This window comes from Sinocyclocheilus anshuiensis, unplaced genomic scaffold (genome assembly GCF_001515605.1).
Source record: "Sinocyclocheilus anshuiensis isolate Anshui unplaced genomic scaffold, SAMN03320099.WGS_v1.1 scaffold13, whole genome shotgun sequence".
Lineage (NCBI taxonomy): Eukaryota > Metazoa > Chordata > Actinopteri > Cypriniformes > Cyprinidae > Sinocyclocheilus > Sinocyclocheilus anshuiensis.
The window spans coordinates 1,818,873-1,826,994 of NW_015538026.1; positions in this window are offsets into that span (position 1 = coordinate 1,818,873).

Below are 8,122 nucleotides of genomic sequence, written 5' to 3' on the forward strand. Positions count from 1 at the left end.
CTGACAACAGAGGGAATCACCATTATTGAAAACTTGATATAAATCATTTTCACACAATAAATACTGCTTTTTTCCCTATTTGTTAAGATTTTTTTTTATAAGATTTTAAGAAGTTTTCAAATCTGGCTCTTGGGCAAGGTGACAACATTTACACATAAAACACATTTGAAATGTAAATGATGATAAAAAAAAGTCTCCAAGCCCATGTTAATGTAATTTTCATATAACAAAATTAAAAGTTAAAATCTGTTTTAATTAAAAAAAAAAAAGATAAATAAATACTAACAATCCCTTGGACAAAAGTGCCAAAACTCAAAGACACACCCATAAACTTTGTGTGTTTTATTAAAAAAAAAACCATCAGAATGACTGTCCCGTCTATGGACAGTAAACGTGCGAGGTCAGAATGGCACTGTGTATATATATGAGATGGACTGATGTCCCTGTGCCAGTGTTGGATTCTGGGTCAGTGTTTCTTGAGTTGTAAGACTCGTAGCTAATCACCATGACTGTGGTCGACACGGCAACATGACATAAAACAAATTCCAGAACTAAGAGGGTGATTATCACCAAGGCGACGTCACAGTGTCACCTACTCGGCTCCGAACATAATACTTAAATCTGATTGGCCAGTAGGCGTGAACCACTGCAACTGGCTTAAAGTTTTGGGACTGAGGACGTCATAACTCACCCAGCTGACAGTTATATGTGCTAATTTAGGCTAAAGGCACACCAGCATTCAGAAGGTGAAAATTACACGCTCCTAATCTCAGCCCTGGTTTAAGAGTTTTGTTTCTCATGGTTCTGTTTTCTTTACACACTCTCCTCTGACATTCACAAAACTTCCCCTCTGAACCTGTGATTAGGGTCTGCACACATTCCACAAGCTTCACAAACTGAATATTATCCATAGTCTCTCTATTTCACTCTCTTACTTTTTCTCTCCCCCTTTATCTCTCCCTCAGGGTCAAACCATCATGAAGTTAAATCCTTTCACCCATAATCCTCTGTGTCTTTGAAATGGGCAACAAAGTAACACAATTCACACACACAATCATACACACACGGTTATTTAGCCATCTACATAAGGACTTATCTTAAACTTATGTTTTTAATTAAATCTAATTAAATACTGTAAGTAACTAGCACATAGAACGTTTTGCATTTTTAGAATAAAAAAATATTTTATTTATTTAACAATTTTTCCAAAAGGGGATCTTTTTTTTGTCCTCCTCAATGGGGTCAGAAGTTATATTGCAAGCGTAAGTCAGTTAACTTTAGCTAAACTGTCAATTATCCAAAGCTATTTTGTGTGAAAAAAGGAAAATATGCAGAAAAACAGAAAATATATGTTAAAAAAAATTATCTTCAACTACAGCTAAAGAAGCTAAAATTAAGATAAATGTTTAATTGTTCCTTCCACAGTTAAATGAAATAATATTTTAAGTATATGGCTATTATTTAATGTAAGCTCGTAACCATGTATGTAAATACATTAATATGGTACTTAATACGTTATTATAGTACCAGGCCTAAAAGGCAACTTAAAAAAAAAAAAAACAGTTTTATAAAATATGTAATGCAGGTCTCTGCTCCGTTTCTCTATCCACTAAGGAGTCCTGGCCTGAAAAATGTTCAAGACCCCTAGCTAAGTACATACACGCACAACTTCTAGAACGGTGACAATCTAAAATCTCAATCAATCATCATAGGTTTTACACATAACTGTTCCAGCTCTTTTGCACCACACACAGATTTTTCTCATGAGACCGATTTAGTGCTAGTCCCAGGCCACTTCTGTCTGGCTATTTTCCGTGACCTAAAACAGCAGTAGAGTGGAACCTGTGGGAAATTCAACATAACCCACACACACACATTGATGGGGTCAATCCCTGGCCCCACCCCCAGGTTGGATTATAGATGACTGACAGGTGCTTTATACGTAAAATGACACTGATTAATATGACTTCAGCCTTTTCTTTTTCTTCCCTCTCTGTTTTGTCTAGGAGAAGGTGCAGGTCACACTTATTTGGATGGAAGTGGAAGTGGATTTGGAAAACACTTTGACAAGTCTTCATACTCTCCCTTCCTTCACACACAGTGCCTGATTCCCTGCAGAGGCTGAAGATCTGTTCCCAGTAAGAGCTGTCAAAAGAGATTCTGGAGACTGGATGAAGAGACAGTGTGTGTGAGTGTGTCACAGCATACCATCAGGAAGCTGTCAACGCCTCTGGTATGATACTAACGATCATACACACACACACAGACAGTGGTAACATTATTCATGGGGATGGTGAGAGATTATCAGTGGCTTGACTGGTTCTGCTGGGATTGTGATGGGATAAGTGTGGCAGATCACTGCTGGAGTTTTGAGCCTTCGACCCACGAGTCTCTGGGTGTCAGTTCCAGACTAACCCAATGGGACCATCACACACACACACACACACACACACACACCACACACACACACACAGTGGCTTCTCTGCACTGTATAATACCTCTATCACTTTACATTTAATCCCTTGTCAGTTTTACCTCAGTTTTGCTAAGTTTTAAAGTTTGACTCTCACTCCATGTGTCCTTCTTTCTGTCACACACACACACACACACACACACACTCACACACACACACCCTCTCCTTGTTTCTCAGGTGTCAGTTAAAACTGTGATTGGACAATGCAGGTGGGCCATTTAAGGTTTCCAAGGAACCACCCATCTGGGAAATCACCCTTAGAAAGAAACAGAGCAAGATGTACTTAACAGGTCAAGGGAAAAAAATCTATCACACACAGCATTAAGAAGCATCTACTCGTCTGCAATTCATATCTGATCAAACAAGAAGACACTTTTCTCCTCATCTAAAGCCAAAAAAGCCATCTATTATAAGTTAGACAGACAGACTGAGAGAGATACAACTTTTAAAATCACCTCTAAATGAAGCCTAAGAAGCCTGAATTGGTTATATGTAGTGGAACAAATTATTCAATGGCCTGCAAAAAATAATAATGCTCTATATAGAAGATTTACATTTATATTAGATTTACAGATGCAACATCCACATAGTAACTTCATAAAGAACCCTCTATCACAAACCAGAGGGAATATGCATTCATATACTCCATCTTTACCTTGTACACTCACACAATCGAGTAACATGCACACAAAGAAGCTCACATGGAAGCATAAACACTATGAACACTGAACAGCAGGCTTTAAAGACATATGGCAAGACAAATGTTAAGTAACCACTGTAAACGTGGATACGCAGATCTACACAGGGAGTAGACAGCAGACACCAGCCTTGTGTGTGTGTACACTCAAGACTTTGTGTTTAGTTTGGTGAATGTTTAATTTAATTCAGTAATGAGCACAGCTGCAGGAGAACTGAACAAACGCGATTTCACACAGAACAAACGGCCTATAGAGAAGGAAAGAAAGAAAGAAAGAAAGAAAGAAAGAAAAGGCTTTAGTGAATAAATAAAGTGTTATTCTATACTAAAACATAAACGAATATGTTATTTAAATGAAATTGTAAGAATGATAGCATGACACTGATGTAACTGAAAGACTTTCAATCTATCCAAAAACAACTCATACGCCAACATGAAATGGTCTTAATAATCCTATTTGACCTAATTTGACCTCTGATAATTTTAATCAAAATGTCATTACTGAAACTTCTGTTTAAATGATAGACATCTGGTGATGTATGACCTCTCCAATCATTAAGTCCACCTAAATCCTGCCCCTTTCTTGCACTTTACTGCACGCTCTCATTCAAATATGCCTCCATCCAATCAACAACCAATAGAAAGAACCAAGTCCCCGCACTACATATTTTTCTTTTCCGATAATCACTTGAATGTACACACACACACACACACACACACACAAACACACACACTATTTGCTGTATGTTCAGGAAAGGTCAATACCAGCTGACATCCAGTCCAGAAGGTGTCCGTGTTAATGGAAACGTTTGGGAATTGCTAGTGCTAATCACTATTTGACTAATTAGAGAAACATTCTGACTGCTAACAAACCACACAGTAATAAGGAAACCAAAGAATTCCACATTTATCATCTCCACACACATACAAAACTGCCCCACTATCTGCTCTGAGGTGCCCTAGGGCAAATAACCATTGAGGGTGTGTACAGCAGCCAGGTGTGTGTGTGTGTGTGTGTGTGTTTGTGTGTGCGTGTGTGTGTTTGTGTGTATGCGTATGTGATTGACAGGTATTGATTTACTATGGCTGAGAGTGCTAGAGGGTAGAATCTCAAAGGGAATGGACCTTCAACACACACACACAGTCATTATTTCATTTGATCACTAGTTTCTCCAGTGGCGCTTCTGCAGTATGTAAATATGTCTAGAGCAGAAGAGTGCTGTTCCACTTACGAAATCAAATAAGTTTGCTAAGAGAGGATTATATTCTCTCTTACTCACACACACAGGCACACACACACACACACACACACACACACACACACACACACACACTCAAGCAGGTAGCTTGTTAGGAGTTTGTGGGCATCAAATCCAAATCTGCAACCACCCCCATCTCTCCTGGGACTCCATTTTTCAAACACACACAAACTGCTATCTGTGCAATTCCAATATCTTCCATCTTCTTTCATTATTTAAAAGCTGCTGCTGAACACACACTTTAGTCGACCACTACGGGGTAATGAGCTAGGATGCAACCTAACCACACACACACAGACATGAGTAGCATACTACTGAGGGGTGTATGTAGGGACACATTCTTTCCACTTTCATTCACACACATACACACACACCACTTCTACTCTCTGATGAGCATTAGCTAATCCACACTGACGGGCCTGTTCCATTACCCATAATCCTTAATGCCTTTTTAATGTATTGTTCTTTCTTTTTCTCTCCGACTGTCACTCTCTCTCTTTCTATATATATATAGTGGCATCTTTAGCCACTTTCGGTGTGTCCAGTCACACTCAGTCCAGTTCTATTAAAGGGGAAATCTATCAGTGTCACAGAGTCATTTGCACCTTTTAAAAAGGTGTCACGCTGTATTCCATCCCCTACTACAATCAATTCATAGAGCTCTAGTGAGGCCGCATGTGAATGACAAACAGTTTGGGAAGTTAGTAGAGAAGGAGACAGAGGAATGTTACCTATTTAGCTTTGATGCCTCTTAACAATTCCTGTTCCTTAACGCTTCCATTAAAAATTCTTTTGAATTTGTGGAAGAACTATTTGGACAAAGGAAATCCAATTCTGTTACCTAATGCTGGGTTCTTTTTAAATAATAAAAGAAATAAAAATAAAAACTGTCATCACATATTTCATTCATTTTCATAAAATGCCACTGACATAACTCATCTTTCCAAAGCAACCTACAACTTGCAGGTCATCATGATTTATCTGTTGCCTCTTTAATCATGGCCACATAACAACAGACATACACACTCACAGGCACTACACAAACAAACATACTCCCTTTTTTAAAGCTGTTTTAAAAGTTCAGGAATGCCTCCCTCTTTTTAATCAAGCAGCAATGTTTTGTCATCTTTCAGACCCATATGAACACACACACACACACACACACACACGCACACACACTTCTGCGGGCACTGTCTAATGACATCATACCTCTATAGCCCTGACTTAAAAATAAACGTACAGTATAGTGATGGAAAAATACTTTAGCCAAAAACACATTCATCTGAGAGGGGTTTATCAAGCTCAGTGTAATGTGTTATCTATATAATCTATGTAAATTTGTGTGTGCACAGGTTTGACTGTACTTCACAAATGTAGTGAAACATGTCAAAAACTGACTATTGAGGACATTTGAGGTGCTCCCCATTGTTTGAAAGGCTCATAAATCTTTTTTTTTCGTTAAATATAAATATGAGGTTTAGCAAATATTATCACCTCATTTTAGAAACCATGAAAGATCTATGAGATGCACTACCATTCAAAAGTCTGAGATTAGTATTATATATATGTGACCCTGGACCACAAAAACCAGTCTTAAGTCTTTTGTTTATATTTTTAGCAATAGCCAAAAAAAACATTGTGGGTCAAAATTATCGATTTTTCTTTTATGCCAAAAATCATTAGGATATTAAGTAAATTTCCTACCGTAAATATATCAAAACTTAATTTTTGATTAGTAATATGCATTGCTAAGAACTTCATTTGGACAACTTTAAAGGTAATTTTCTCAGTATTTTGATTTGTTTGCACCATCAGATTCCAGATTTTCAAATAGTTGTATCTCGGCCAAATATTGTCCTATCCTAACAAACCATACATCAATGTAACAAAAACTGACCCTTATGACTGGTTTATATATATATATATATATATATAAAACTTTTATTCAGTAGTGTCACACTATATTGATCAAAAGTGACAGTAAAGGCTTTTATATTGTTACAAAAGTAATGCTGTTCTTTTCAACTTTCTATTCATCAAAGAATCCTGAATAAAATGTATGGTTTCAAAAATATTAAGCAGCACCATGTTTTCAACATTGATAATAATAAGAAATGTTTCTTGAGCACCCAATCAGCATATTAGAATGATTTCTGAAGATCATTTGACACTGAAGACAGGAGTAATGACTGCTGAAAATTCAGCTTTGCATCACGGTAATAAATGACAATGAAAAATATATTATAATAGAAAACGGTTATTTTCAATTGCAATGCTATTTTGACTATATTTTTGATCAAATAAATGCTGCCTTGGAGAGCATAAGAGACTTCAAAAACATCTTCCTGACGCCACATTTTTGAAAAGTAGTGTATAGTGAAACTGTTTGTAGTGAGTGTGTATATTGAAAGTGTGCATATGTGAGAAGTGAAATGTGGCAACAGCAGCACAAAAGACTATCACAATGACCTTAATCAGCACATGCACACACACTTGCGTCATAAAAACAACTTATACCCCACTCACACTCACACACAAACACACACAAATGCACGAACACACAAACATGCACACATCATTTGCTACAGTATCATTACAAAAATCAACACCCTCCTTCACTGCTCTCTAATCCTTCCTGGTCTATCATTCTGTCCTTATCTATTCATCTTCCCCTCTCCCCCCAGAGTAAGTATGTCGTCCCTCCTTCGGTAAACTGACCCGTTCAACATTTTTGCACTTGTTGACTCGATCCTGTTCTTCTCTCGCCATCTTCATATCCTCTAAAAACTCTTGGTGGACATTCTCAAGGAAAATCACAGACACTCAACATAAATAATCTCAATATCTCAATAATCAAAACAGGAAGAGATAACAAGTATTATAGATAGCTCTTTTATTGTTAAATTATTAACCTCTGCAAGCTATATGCCAAACCAGCTCTTTGATCTTGCTCAAGTTACAATGAATTATTAATTCAGACTTGAAAAGACTGTAAAAGTTTACAATACCGCTTGTTATGAAGTGTCACTGCAGTGGTGTTACAGTATGTGTGAACTGACTACAGTAAACAATACACATTAAAAATGCACTCAGTATTTTTCTCCTTGAAAAAGTTTTACAAAAAGAAATGAATTGTATTTTTTAAGTGTAAAATCATTTACAAATGAGATGATCGTTCCAGTCATATCAGTAGCCTAATAAAAGCGGTTTTATTTGGGCGTTTAACAATTAAAATTCTGGCCGATAAGCTGTTAATGGCCAATAAGTAATACAATAATATTTACAATAATACAATTCTATACTACTTTGTCTAAAAAAAAAAAAAGTAAAAATAAAACACCAAAAACTAAAATCAATCAATTTAAATGCTAAAAATAAGGGTGCATTCACACCAGGAATGTCCGCTAGTTCACTTGCTTTGGTCCGGACCAAATACAATGTTGATTTTTTTAGTTTGGTGCGGTTCACTTTCACACTGGCCTTTTTGCAAGAGAACCAGAAATTCTAAACAAAACCACACGTGTGCTAAGGTCATCCATTCATTGGACAGAAATTCTCAAGCAGGGAAAAACAGGAAGTGCAAAAACTGGCTAATCATGGAGATCTTTCGTAGTGCAATTTTTATTCTTTTACTGATTTGGTGTTATCAGATACTAACGCAATATGAAGAAACTTATGAGCATCATATGAGAC